This window comes from Bos indicus x Bos taurus, chromosome 11, assembly GCF_003369695.1.
Source record: "Bos indicus x Bos taurus breed Angus x Brahman F1 hybrid chromosome 11, Bos_hybrid_MaternalHap_v2.0, whole genome shotgun sequence".
Lineage (NCBI taxonomy): Eukaryota > Metazoa > Chordata > Mammalia > Artiodactyla > Bovidae > Bos > Bos indicus x Bos taurus.
The window spans coordinates 36,140,533-36,156,191 of NC_040086.1; the positions used below are offsets into that span (position 1 = coordinate 36,140,533).

General features: G+C 37.3%; 1 protein-coding gene across 3 annotated transcripts in view; it reads right to left on the bottom strand.

Annotated features, from left to right (window-relative positions):
- ASB3 (ankyrin repeat and SOCS box containing 3) overlaps positions 1-15,659 on the bottom strand; it is a 123,110-nt gene that overhangs the window by 64,925 nt on the left and 42,526 nt on the right. The window lies entirely within an intron of this gene.

The window sequence follows — 15,659 nt, forward strand, 5'->3', positions numbered from 1 at the left end:
TTCTGCTTTAATGACTATGCCAAAGGCTTTGACTGTGTGGATCACAACAAACTGGAAAATTCTTAAAGAGATGGGAATACAAGACCACCTGACCTGCCTCTTGAGAATATGCAGGTCAGGAAGCAGTAGTTAGAACTGGACATGGAACAACAGACTGGTTCCAAATAGGAAAAGGAGTACGTCAAGGCTGTATATTGTCACCCTGCTTATTTAACCGTGGAATACATCATGAGAAATGCTGGGCTAGATGAAGCACAAGCTGGAATCAAGACTGCCAGGAGAAATATCAATAACCTCAGATATGCAGACGACACCACCCTTATGGCAGAAAGTGAAGAAGAACTAAAGAGCCTCTTGATGAAAGTGAAGGAGAGTGAAAAAGTTGGCTTTAAACTCAACATTCAGAAAACTAAGATCATGGCATCCGGTCCCATCACTTCATGGCAAATAGATGGAGAAACAATAGAAACAGTGGCTGACTTTATTTTTTGGGGCTCCAAAATCACTGCAGATGGTGACTGTAGCCATGAAATAAAAAGACGCTTACTCCCTGGAAGGAAAGTTATGACCAACCTAGACAGTACATTTAAAAAGCAGAAATATTACTTTCCCAACCAAGGTCCGTCTAGTCAAACCTATTGTTTTTCCAGCAGTCATGTATGGATGTGAGAGCTGAACCATAAAGAAAGCTGAGAGCCAAAGAATTGATGCTTTTGAACTGTGGTGTTGGAGAAGACTCTTTAGAGTCCGTTGGACTGCACGGAGATCCAACCAGGAAATCAGTCCAGAATATTCATTGCAAGGACTGATGCTGAAGCTGAAACTCCAATATTTTGGCCACCTGATGCCAAGAGCTGACAAATTTGAAAAAACCTTGATGCTGGGAAAGATTCAGAGAAGGCAATGGCACCCCACTCCAGTATTCCTGTCTGGAAAATCCCATGGACAGAGGAGCCTGGAAGGCTGCAGTCCATGGGGTCGCTGAGGGTCGGACACGACTGAGAGACTTCACTTTCACTTTTCACTTTCATGCACTGGAGAAGGAAATGGCAACCCACTCCAGCGCTCTTGCCTGGAGAATCCCAGGGACGGGGGAGCCTGGTGGGCTTCCGTCTATGGGGTCATACAGAGTCGGACACAACTGAAGTGACTTAGCATGCATGGGAAATACTGAAGGTGGGTGGAGAAAGGGACTACAGAAGATGAGATTTTGGTGCCATCACCCACCCAAAGGACATGAGTTTGAGTAAACTCTGGGAGTTGGTGATGGACAGGGAAGCCTGGCGTCCTGCAGTCCATGGGGTCGCAAAGAGTCCTACGTGACTGAGCGACTGAACCGAACTGAGATATAAGTGCTCAGGTAAAAGATAACTAGATAATATCTGATGTAATATAAACCTGGACAGTTTAGAAAAGACCTGGAAAAAATTAAGTTATCATAGAAATGCAATTGAAACTAAAAAATACTCAAGAAAACAGACATTTCTGAAAAGGAACAAAGCAGGAAAAGTAAAAACAAACACAACAGGTTTAGAGTAAATGATAGATATGAAAAAGGACAAACAATAAACTAATAACTGGAGCCCAAGAAGACCATCATAATAACAGAATAAATATTTAAAGATATAATTACAGAAAGATTTACTAAATATTGAAACAGCATTCCATGTCTCAGAAAACTCTGAAAGAAACAAAATACTGCCACTATAAAAAGAAAATCAGAGGCCTCCAACTTCAACTCTAGAACATAATATCCACTACAAAGTTTCTCAAAAAAATGTGTCCCAAATTTACCTAATTAAACTGCTATATAAAATCATTTAATTCTCTGGTGGTCGAGCAGTTAGGACTCCGCACTTCACTGCTGAGGGCCCATTTCAATCATTGGTCGGGGAACTAAGATCCCACAAGTCGAGCCACACAGCCAAAAATAATTTAAAAATAAATAAAATCATTATTCAATTATGAATATGAAAGAATTCGAGGAACATTATCTTCATGGGTCCTTTTAGATGACTCGTTTAAAGAAAAGAATTTAGTCTTCCAAGCGAGACTGGAAAAATCATGGCAAAATAACTGCTGATAAACTTCTAAGCTATTCAATCATAGAACTATAAGAAAAAATAAAATGAAGGTATTAAGATGCCAGTAATGGCAACCCACTCCAGTGTTCTTGCCTGGAGAATCCCAGGGGTGGGGGAGCCTGGTGGGCTGCCGTCTATGGGATCACACAGAGTCAGACACGACTGAAGCGACTTAGCAGCAGCATGCTTACCTTATGGAACAAAAACATATAGTCTTAAAACATAAAACAGTATGATATTTTCATCAAGAAAGTAAACAGACGGAGGAGCCAAGATGGCCGAAGAGTAGGACGGGGAGAACACTTTCTCCCCCACAAATTCATCAAAAGAGCATTTAAACGTCGAGTAAATTCCACAAAACAACTTCTGAATGCCGGCAGAGGACATCAGGCACCCAGAAAAGCAATCCAACTCTTCGAAAGGAGCGCGACTGAACAAAGAGAAGAAATACAGCTCCACCCATCAGAACACCGACACAAGCTTCCCTAACCAGGAAACCTTGACAAGCCACCTGTACAAACCCACACACAGTGAGGAAAAGCCACAATAAAGAGAACTCCACAAACTGCCAGAATACAGAAAGGACACCCCAAACTCAGCAATTTAAACAAGATGAAGAGACAGAGGAATAGCCAGCAGATAAAGGAACAGGATAAATGCCCACCAAACCAAACAAAAGAGGAAGAGATAGGGAATCTACCTGATAAAGAATTCCGAATAATGATAGTGAAATTGATCCAAAATCTTGAAATTAAAATGGAATCACAGATAAATAGCTTGGAGACAAGGATTGAGAAGATGCAAGAAAGGTTTAACAAGGACCTAGAAGAAATAAAAAAGAGTCAATATATAATGAATAATGCAATAAATGAAATTAAAAACACTCTGGAGGCAACAAATAGTAGAATAACAGAGGCAGAAGATAGGATTAGTGAATTAGAAGATAGAATGGTAGAAATAAATGAATCAGAGAGAATAAAAGAAAAACGAATTAAAAGAAATGAGGACAATCTCAGAGACCTCCAGGACAATATTAAACGCTACAACATTCGAATCATAGGGGTTCCAGAAGAAGAAGACAAAAAGAAAGACCATGAGAAAATACTTGAGGAGATAATAGTTGAAAACTTCCCTAAACTGGGGAAGGAAATAATCACCCAAGTCCTAGAAACCCAGAGAATCCCAAACAGGATAAACCCAAGGTGAAACACCCCAAGACACATATTAATCAAATTAACAAAGATCAAACACAAAGAACAAATATTAAAAGCAGCAAGGGAAAAACAACAAATAACACACAAGGGAATTCCCATAAGGATAACAGCTGATCTTTCAATAGAAACTCTTCAAGCCAGGAGGGAATGGCAAGACATACTTAAAATGATGAAAGAAAATAACCTACAGCCCAGATTATTGTACCCAGCAAGGATCTCATTCAAGTATGAAGGAGAAATCAAAAGCTTCTCAGACAAGCAAAAGCTGAGAGAATTCTGCACCACCAAACCAGCTCTCCAACAAATACTAAAGGATATTCTCTAGACAGGAAACACAAAAATGGTGTATAAATTCGAACCCCAAACAATAAAGTAAATGGCAACGGGATCATACTTATCAGTAATTACCTTAAACGTAAATGGGTTGAATGCCCCAACCAAAAGACAAAGACTGGCTGAATGGATACAAAAACAAGACCCCTACATATGTTGTCTACAGGAGACCCACCTCAAAACAGGGGACACATACAGACTGAAAGTGAAGGGCTGGAAAAAGATTTTCCATGCAAATAGGGACCAAAAGAAAGCAGGAGTAGCAATACTCATATCAGATAAAATAGACTTTAAAACAAAGGCTGTGAAAAGAGACAAAGAAGGTCACTACATAATGATCAAAGGATCAATCCAAGAAGAAGATATAACAATTATAAATATATATGCACCCAACACGGGAGCACCGCAGTATGTAAGACAAATGCTAACAAGTATGAAAGGAGAAATTAACAATAACACAATAATAGTGGGAGACTTTAATACCCCACTCACACCTATGGATAGATCAACTAAACAGAAAATTAACAAGGAAACACAAACTTTAAACGATACAATAGACCAGTTAGACCTAATTGATATCTATAGGACATTTCATCCCAAAACAATGAATTTCACCTTTTTCTCAAGCGCACATGGAACCTTCTCCAGGATAGATCACATCCTGGGCCATAAAGCTAGCCTTGGTAAATTCAAAAAAATAGAAATCATTCCAAGCATCTTTTCTGACCACAATGCAGTAAGATTAGATCTCAATTACAGGAGAAAAACTATTAAAAATTCCAACATATGGAGGCTGAACAACACCCTGCTGAATAACCAACAAATCACAGAAGAAATCAAAAAAGAAATCAAAATTTGCATAGAAACGAATGAAAATGAAAACACAACAACCCAAAACCTGTGGGACACAGTAAAAGCAGTCCTAAGGGGAAAGTTCATAGCAATACAGGCATACCTCAAGAAACAAGAAAAAAGTCAAATAAATAACCTAACTCTACACCTAAAGCAACTAGAAAAGGAAGAAATGAAGAACCCCAGGGTTAGTAGAAGGAAAGAAATCTTAAAAATTAGAGCAGAAATAAATGCAAAAGAAACAAAAGAGACCATAGCAAAAATCAACAAAGCCAAAAGCTGGTTCTTTGAAAGGATAAATAAAATTGATAAACCATTAGCCAGACTCATCAAGAAACAAAGGGAGAAAAATCAAATCAATAAAATTAGAAACGAAAATGGAGAGATCACAACAGACAACACAGAAATACAAAGGATCATAAGAGACTATTATCAACAATTATATGCCAATAAAATGGACAACAAGGAAGAAATGGACAAATTCTTAGAAAAGTACAACTTTCCAAAACTCGACCAGGAAGAAATAGAAAACCTTAACAGACCCATCACAAGCACGGAAATTGAAACTGTAATCAAAAATCTTCCAGCAAACAAAAGCCCAGGTCCAGACGGCTTCACAGCTGAATTCTACCAAAAATTTAGAGAAGAGCTAACACCTATCCTGCTCAAACTCTTCCAGAAAATTGCAGAGGAAGGTAAACTTCCAAACTCATACTATGAGGCCACCATCACCCTAATACCAAAACCTGACAAAGATCCCACAAAAAAAGAAAACTACAGACCAATATCACTGATGAATATAGATGCAAAAATCCTAAACAAAATTCTAGCAATCAGAATCCAACAACACATTAAAAAGATCATACACCATGACCAAGTGGGCTTTATCCCAGGGATGCAAGGATTCTTCAATATCCGCAAATCAATCAATGTAATACACCACATTAACAAATTGAAAAACAAAAACCATATGATTATCTCAATAGATGCAGAGAAAGCCTTTGACAAAATTCAACACCCATTTATGATAAAAACTCTCCAGAAAGCAGGAATAGAAGGAACATACCTCAACATAATAAAAGCTATATATGACAAACCCACAGCAAACATTATCCTCAATGGTGAAAAATTGAAAGCATTTCCTCTAAAGTCAGGAACAAGACAAGGGTGCCCACTTTCACCATTACTATTCAACATAGTTTTGGAAGTTTTGGCCACAGCAATCAGAGCAGAAAAAGAAATAAAAGGAATCCAAATTGGAAAAGAAGAAGTAAAACTCTCACTATTTGCAGATGACATGATCCTCTACATAGAAAACCCTAAAGACTCCACCAGAAAATTACTAGAACTAATCAATGATTATAGTAAAGTTGCAGGATATAAAATCAACACACAGAAATCCCTTGCATTCCTATACACTAATAATGAGAAAACAGAAAGAGAAATTAAGGAAACAATTCCATTCACCATTACAACGAAAAGAATAAAAAAAAAAAAAAAATCCTATTGGCTACCTCTGTCCACTGAAAATAACTAACCAGTAGCCAAGAGCATCCCTATTACTCAGATTGTCTTTAAATATCATTTTCCAATAAAGGATGCAAGATTCTTTGGAGATAAAGGCTCATTCCAGGCCTAGAACTGAAAGTACAAAATGAGCCCAGAATATCTTTCCACAACAGGTAACTCTGAATCTATCAATGACCATTGGGGTCATAGCAAAAGGTGTCAGGGGCCATCTTAAGTAAGGAAAATAAGTGCAATGAGTTCAAACATTTCAAGTATGAAATCAATGACTTTGAAATTATACTAAAAGAAGAAAAATCTTATTGGCCACTTTTGGAAGGTGCTAGGGAGAAAACTCATTGCTTGGAAAACTGATAAATAAGGGAAACTAATTAAGCATTTATCTGTACCTTTCTATAAGAACTGTACCTCAGGAAAATGAAATAATTAATGAGAGGACATTAGTTTTCATGGAACTGTTTTAGTTCATAGATGAAGAAAGAATACTAGAACTGGAATATCTTCATCGTGCAACTTTGAATGAATTTATAGATCTAGTCAATAATAATCATGAAAAAGACAACCAGAAATTAAGGACTGCACAATGGGAAAACACAGCACTTAGTGCTGACCAAAAGAAAAAAATATTGAATCTAGATCTAATCAAGCATCTAATTCCCACTACCAATTTACATGAAATTCAGGAGTCCAAAGACAATGTTAAACCAACCACAGAGATGCAATAAGCAAAAGACTGAAAATTTAGAAAACTCAAAGGAAAAAATACAGTTTCTTCAAGGAAATTTTAAGGAAAAGACATATAACATACAGATAAAAGGGGACTTGAGAGACACATGAACTGATTGCTATGTAAGAACTTTATTTGGATTCCAATTCAAACAAGTAAGCTGTTTAAAATTTTTTAACATAATTGGGGTAATATGAACACTGTAATTTATGATAATGAGGAATTGTTAAAAATTTTATGTGAAAATTGTATTATAGGCTTTACCTTTAAAAAAAAAAAAAAAGAAAGTAAACAGAACAAGAAATTAACATTTTTAAAATGTAACCTTTTAGTGAACAGCCATACTTCAAACCTGAGAAAACTCAAACTTCTCTTTTCAAGAACATGCCCTCAAATAAAAATGCTAAGGTTATATCCTTGAAGAAGATGATTAATCATTCTATTTAAAGATCTAAAAATAACTCCAAAGATTAAGTTTAATTAATATTAAATGTATGAATGCTAAACCTCAAAATTCATAGCACCTCAAAAAATAACTCTATGAATGATCACTGATCCATGAAAATACAAGTGAAAAATGAAATCTACGTTGGTTTGTTCAACTCTGTAATATACCAACAGAATCAAAGGATAAGCCACATGAGCTTAAGTATGACATATTTTATATATTTAATATTGAAATAGGCACCTCTTCCCAGGAGGCTCAGTGATAAAGAATCCTCTTGCCAATGCAAGAGACACAGAAGAGGCAGGTTCAATCCCTGGATCAAGAAGAAACTCTGGAGGAGAAAATGGCGACCCATTCCAGTAATCTTTCCTGGGGAATTCCATGGACAGAGGCGCCTGGCGGGCTACAGTCCATGGAGTTGTAACAGCTGCACGACTGAGCAAACATACACATTGAAATAGGCAGCCTCACATAACATTGTTTATAAAACACTTTACTAATAAATATGTTGAAGGTTATGTTTAACATTTAAGGTTACACAGACTAAGCAGACTCTGAAGAACAAAAAATGAAAAATGGTCCATCAAAAGCCAAAACAGCATGTTGTGCAGTTATCACAGAAAACTGTCCTATGAAGTCACAGTAGGTTGGCTTTTAGCTTCCAATTTATCAGTGTTGTTTTAAATTTAGCAAAATAAAGAGAAAACCTATTTCCTTCATAATCAGCTATATTTTCACTTAGAATCTTCTATATTTATACATAAAGGTATTCTTATTTACAAAGCAGTTTAGAATACTTACTGTGAATGCATTTATGAAGCAAAGGTAAAGTAGCTGGGAAAGAAGGCAAGAAAAGAAATAAAGGGCAGACTCCTTGTTAAACATAAACTTTAAGTTGCATGTAGCAAATGATGTTCTATAAGAACAATTTTCATGTGGGAAGATACAGAGATGTTTGGTACATTTCCCCTTTCTTGTGGGGTTTTCTCAATTTAATTCTTACTGCCATCTAACTGAAAATCTGCCTTCCAAACTCAATTTTATGAAAATCTAGGTGAGTTCTGTACAGGGAAGACATTCCCATACAAACAGTGGAGTAATAAATTTTCTAAGTCTCTGCATTCAGCCTTCAGTTCAATCACAGTGACACACCATGGATGTTGATGACTTTTCCAGCTACCTGCAGTTTTCAGAATTCTGTATTAAATTTCTATCCATTGATCATCCAGTTTAAGTTCACTTTGAGCCACAGGATAGGTACAATGACATGCAAGAAGAATATAGCTCCCCTTGGGGGAAGAGGCAACATACTCCAAAGTTTCAGCAATGAACAACTTTGGAAGATAAACTCTACAGATGGGGAAGAAGCTATACTACATGGGCAGTTCCTCTTTCTCACTTTAAGTCCAGGTGGTCCAACCACTCTTCCTCATCTAGAAATTACCATCCATAGTTTGGTTCAAACCTTGAAGTGTTCTGGATTTTCTATTAATTAAAAAACAAAAAAGACTCTTCCATTATACAGTGAAACACAGATCACTACAGTTATTTAAAAGAGGGAGAAAGATACAGGCAAGCAAAGCAGATTACTAAAATTTGTCTTATTATTCACAGTGCAGAGCAGACACCAGAGCCTAGATCACCTTACTTAAGAAACACCTAATGCAACAAAAGGAGTAAAATACCAAGGGATTAATCTACCTAAGGAGACAAAAGACCTGCATGCAGAAACTACAAGACACTGATGAAAGAAATTTCAGATGACACAAACAGATGGAGAGATATACCATATTTTTGGATCAGAAGAATCAATACTGTGAAAATGACTATACTACCCAAAGTAATCTACAGATTCAATGAAATTCCTATCAAACTACCAATGGTATTTTTCACAGAAATAGAACAAAAAATTTCACAATTTGTATGGAAACACAAAAGACCCTGAATAGCCAAAGCAATCTTGAGAAAGAAGAATGAAGCTGGAGAAATCAACCTTCCTGACTTCAGACTCTACTACAAAGCTACAGTCATTAAGACAGTATGGTACCGGCACAAAAACAGAAATACAAACCCATGGAACAAGACAGAAACCCCAGAGATAAACCCATGCACCTATGGGCACCTTATTTTTGACAAAGGAGGCAAGATTATACAATGGAAAAAAGCGTCTTCAATAAATGGTGCTGGGAAAACTGGACAGCTACATGTAAAAAAAATAAAACAAGGATACTTTTTAACATCAAATACAAAAATAAACTCAAAATGGATTAAAGATTTAAATGTAAGGCCAAAAACTATAAAGCACTTAGGGGAAAATATATGCAGTACACACTTTGACATACTAACAGCAAGATCCTCTTTAACCCACCTCCCAGAGTAACTGAAATAAAAACAAAAGTAAACAAATGGGACTTGATTAAACTTAAAAGCTTTTGCACAGCAAAGGAAACAATAAACAAGATTAAAAGACAATCCTCAGAATGGGAGAAAACAATTGCAAACAAAACAACTGACAAAGGATTATCTCCAAAATACAGAAGCAGTTTATGCAGCTCAATACCAGAAAAACAATCCAATCAAAAAATGGACAGAAGACCTAAACAGATATTTCTCCAAAGAAGACATACAACTGGCTAGTAAACACATTAAAGGATGCTCAACATTGCTCATTATTGGAGAAATGTAAATCAAAACTACAATGAGGTATCACCTCACATCTGTCAGAATGGCCATCATTAAAAAATCTACAAACGATAAATACTGGACAGGATGTGGAGAAAAGGAAACACTTTTGCACTGTTGGTGAGAACATAAACTGATACAACTACTATGGAGAACAGTATAGAGATTCCTTTAAAAAAAAAAAAACTAGGAATAGAACTACCATGCATGTGTGTGTGCATGCTAAGTCGCTTCCATCACGTCTGACTCTTTGCAACCATATGGACTGTAGCCCTCCAGGCTCCTCTGTTCATGGGATTCTCTAGAGAAGAATACTGGAGTGGGCTGCCATGCCCTCCTCCAGGGGATCTTTCTGATTCAGGGATCAAATCCGCATCTCTTACGTCTCCTGCACTGGCAAGCAGGTTCTTTACAACCAGTGCCACCTGAGAAGCCAGAATTACCATATGACCCAACAATCCCACTCCTGAGCATACACCCTGAAAAAACCATAACTGAAAGAGACACAAGTACCCCAAAGTTCTTTGTAGCACTTTTTACAAAAGCTAGGACATAGAACCAACCTAGATGTCCGTCGATAGATGAATGGACACAGAAATTGTGGTACATATATACAATGGAACATTGTTGTTCTTCAGTTGCTAAGTAATGTCCAACTCTTCACAACCCCATGGACTTCGGCATGCCAGGCTTCCCTTTACCTCATCATCTCCCAGAGTTTGTCCAAGTCCATTTCATTGGTGATGCCATCCAACCATCCATGAGGAGGATATATAATGGCACATTCAGTTCAGTTTAGTCACTCAGTCGTGTCTGACTCTTTGCCACCCCATGAATCGCAACACGCCAGGCCTCCCTGTCCATCACCAACTCCCAGAGTTTACCCAAACTCGTGTCCATCGAGTCAGTGATGCCATCCAGCCATCTCATCTTCTGTCGTCCCCTTCTCCTCCTGCCCCCAATCCCTCCAAGCGTCAGGGTCTTTTCCAATGAGGCAACTCTTCGCATGAGGTGGCCAAAGTATTGGAGTTTCAGCTTTAGCATTAGTCTTTCTAATGAACACCCAGGACTGATCTCCTTTAGGATGGATTGGTTGGATCTCCTTGCAGTCCAAGTGACTCTCAAGAGTCTTCTCCAACACCACAGTTCAAAAGCATCAACTCTTTGGTGCTCAGCTTTTTTCACAGTCCAACTCTCACATCCATACATGACCACTGGAAAAACCATAGCCTTGACTAGACGGACCTTTGTTGGCAATGTCTCTGCTTTTCAATATGCTGTCTAGGTTGGTCATAACTTTCCTTCCAAGGAGTAAACGTCTTTTAATTTCACGGCTGCAGTCACCATCTGCAGTGATTTTGGAGCCCAAAAATATAAAGTCTGACAGTTTCCACTGTTTCCCCATTTCCCATGAAGTGATGGGACCAGATGCCATGATTTTCGTTTTCTGAATGTTAAGCTTTAAGCCAACTTTTTCACTCTCCACTTTCACTTTCATCAAGAGGCTTTTGAGTTCCTCTTCACTTTCTGCCATAAGGGTGGTGTCATCTGCATATCTGAGGTTATTGATATTTCTCCCGGCAATCTTGATTCCAGCTTGTGCTTCTTCCAGTCCAGCATTTCTCATGATGTACTCTGCATATAAGTTAAATAAGCAGGGTGACAACATACAGCCTTGATGTACTCCTTTTCCTATTTGGAACCAGTCTGTTGTTCCATGTCCAGTTCTAACTGTTGCTTCCTGACCTGCATACAGATTTCTCAAGAGGCAGGTCAGGTGGTCTGGTACCTGTCAGTCCTCATGAGGTGGATAAACCTACAGCCTATTGTACAGAGTGAAGTAAGTCAGAAAGAGACAAATATCTTAATTATTAACACATATACATGGAATGTAGAAAGACAATACTGACGATCCTACATGCAGGGAAGAAAAGGAGACACAGACATGAAGAACAGACTTTTGAACTCAGTGGGAGAAGGAGAGGGTAGGATGATTTGAGAGACTAGCACTGAAACATATATATTGCCATATGTCAAACAGATAGTCAGTAGGGATTTGCTCAGTGACACAGGGAGTACACCCAGTGCTCTGTGACAACCTAGAGGGGTGGGATGGGGTGGGAGATAGGAGGGAGGTACAAGAGGGAGGAGGTATATGAATACCTGTGGCTGATTTATGTTGATATACGGCAGAAACCAGTACAATATTGTAAAGCAATTATCCTCCAATAAAAAATTAAAAAAAAAAAAGAAATACCTAAGTGGAGAGTCATATATCCATTTACATCACTATGTTTTTTGCAAAAGCTCAGGCTTGTACTTTTCCTTTTCTCTTCCTTTTTAAAAAATACTCTACTTCCCTACTTCCAAACAAGAATCTAAAACAACTGATGCAGTACTTGAGCATGTAGAAGTCCTCTATGTACTACATCTCCTTGGTTTAAAATCGCTGCTTAAGTCAAAATATTTTTGTATTACCCAATACAAAACATAATTAGGGTGGAAAATTTGCTGCCAAAGAAACTAAATAAATCCTATTTAGCAGTATAGAATTTATAGGATTTATTTAAGCTAAATAAATCCTAATAAATGACTGAAAATAAGTGATTAAATGTTATTCGCTGGTTTGAATTATCTTGATCACTCTTCCTCCATTAACATAAAAATTGCAAGTTAACTATATCCTGAAATATAAATCACTAAATATTTATATTTAGTAGGAGCTTCCCTGGTGGCTCAGATGATAAAGAACTTGTCTACAATGCAGGAGACCTTGGTTCAATCCCTGGGTTGGGAAGATCCCCTGGAGAAAAGAAAGGCTATCCACTCCAGTATTGTGGCCTAGAGAATTCCATGGGCTGTATATAGTTCATGGGGTTGCAAAGAGTAGGACACGACTGAGAGACTTTCACTTTCACTTTATGGTATCCCAGCCTCTGATCTAAGTTTGGGAGTTAGGACAGTGAACAAGATATAATCCCTGCTCTCATGGAACATTCTTTGTAATGAGGGGAATCAATAAACAAAGTAGCAAATAAATAACTGCAGCCAGTGATAAGAACTATGAAGATACTAAAATAGGATAACATGGAGCACAGTGGATACAGACTAGGTAGACACATAAAACTACATGGCTATGTTTTCTGTTTTTCTGCATTGGGGGAATACAAGACACAGTATTTCTCAAATGTATGTTGATCTGGAATCCTTCTGTCAATGAACATGTATTAGCTCACTGAATCAATTCGGGAAATGCTATTCTAACCAATACACAAGCAACAGCAAGATCAAAACTTATATACAGCACTCCTGATTCTAAAATACAGTGTTTTTACATCACCTCATCTGTGAGAGCTGAAATAATAACAGTACATATTTCATAGAATCGCAGTGTAAAATAAAGGCAATTCATCTAAAACACCTGACAAAGGGCTTAGTACACTTTTCTGATAAATAAGTATTATTGTTACTATTAATACAGTACTCTATACACGATATCTTCCCCTGTCATCCCAGGGTGACTTTTGTTTCCCTCTTTTAATACTCTGAACCCTTTATCTCTGACAGGCCTTGATTCATTTTGTTCACGTCTCTATGAATAAAGATTGCACGCAGCACAGCCTCAGTGAAAGCTTAAGCTTTCTATGCAGTTGTACAGAATATTCAAGGTGGATCAAATGTGAATGTGGGAAAAAAGAAACTTCATATAAAAGTAATCTCCCCCTCAAGAAATACAAATCATATTACAGCAAGGCTTCCATGAAACATCTTCATAACAGTATATATCACATATTGAAAACACTTTTATAAATTAATATCATCAGTAATAGATCATTTTCTTCCTGATAAAATGCACTATCATTTCATTTCTGTTGTATTCCTGGAGAAATATATTACCTGCACTTTACCAAGAAAAAACATGAGAGAAACCCAAACTGAAAGACATTTTACAAAACAAATTGCCTGAACTCTTCAAAAATGTTAAAATCATAAAAGGACAGACTGAAAAACTGTTACAGGAGGCTAAAGAGACATAATATCTAAATATAAAAAATAATCCTGGACTGACCCTGAACCAATAAAAAAAAATTTATTTGCTGAAAAGGAGAGTAGTGGAACAACTGGCAAAACTGAGAAATCTGCAAATTACATACCATCTGTAGATTAAATAAAGTACTGCATCAATGTTAACTTCCTAATCTTGATTACTTTATAGCAGATATATAAAAGAATTTCATTGCCTCTACAAAGTTCACACAAAAGTAGGTAAAGAAGCTTTCTGAGTATAATTTAATCTAAAAATGCTTCCAATAAACGACATATGGGTATACAGTGAAAAAAAATGATACAGTGGACAAAGACAAAAGAACAAACTTTGGGTGAAAGGCATATAAGAATCTTTGTAATGTTATTTCCATAAATCTGAAATTATTTCAAAACAAAACACTTTTGTCTAATAACAGAATAGAAAAAAAAAGGAAAAATGACAAATAGTCACAAGAAAAGATGTTCAATGTCATTAGCAATCACGAAAAATACAAATTAAAATCACAACGAGATACCACTAATTCCTATTAAAATGACTAAAATGTAAAAAAGCAAAAGAAAAAGCTGTCAGTTCCAAATGACATGGTAAGGATGTGGGGCAACTGAAACTCAAACATTACTGGAGAGAATGCAAAATGGTAGAGTCACTTTGTAAGAAATTTCCAAACTTTTCCAAAGTTAAATATATACTTGGACTTCCCTGGTGGCTCAGACAGTAAAGCGTCTGCCTACAGTGCGGGAGACCTGGGTTCAATCCCTGGGTCGGGAAAATCTCCTGGAGAAGGAAACTGCAGTCCACTCCAGTATTCTTGCCTGAAAAATCCCATGGATGGAGGAGCCTGGTAGGCTACAGTCCATGGGGTCGCAGAGAGTCAGACACGACTGAGTGACTTCACTTCACTTCACTTCCAAACTTTTCCAAAGTTAAATATATACTTACCACATGACCTAACAATCCTAAATATTAATTTAAGAGAAATGAAACCTTATATTTAAAACAAAACCTACATGCAAAAGTTTGTAGCAATTTATTCACATGCAAAAGTTTGTAGCAATTTATTCACAATCACTGAACACTGAACATCACAATTCAAATGTCCATCAATTGATAAATGGATACACTGTGGTGCACTCATACAATGGAATACTACTTAGCAATAATGAAAGAACTATTGATACATGCAACAATATGTATGTTGCTCAAAAGCAGTATGCTAAGTGAAAGAAGTCAGTCTCAAAAGTCCCATGTTGTATTATTTCATATATATTTATGTGCTTAGTCACTCAGTTGTGTTTCACTCTTTGTGACCCCACGGACTATAGTTGACCAGGCTCCTCTGTCCGTGAGGATTCTCTAGACAAGAATACTAGAGTGGGTTGCCATGCCCTCCTCCAAGGGATCTTCCCAACCATGGGACTGAACCCAGGTCTCCCACATTGCAGGCAGATTCTTTACCGTCTGAGTCACCAGGGAAGCCCATATATTTATGACATTTTGTTAAAAAGCAAACTACAGGGGAGTTCCCTGGTAGTCTTGTGGTTAGGACTCTGGGCTTCCACTGCCATGGCCTAGGTTCAATCCTTGGTCAAGGAACTTAGATTTCCCCAAGCTATATGGCAGGGCCAAAAAAAGAGCAAAACACAGGGATGAAAACAGAAAACAGATCAGTGGTTGTAGGCGTAAAGTTAGGAGAGAATGCTGATAAAAATACGAAACATGATGAAATTCTGGAAGGTGATGAACT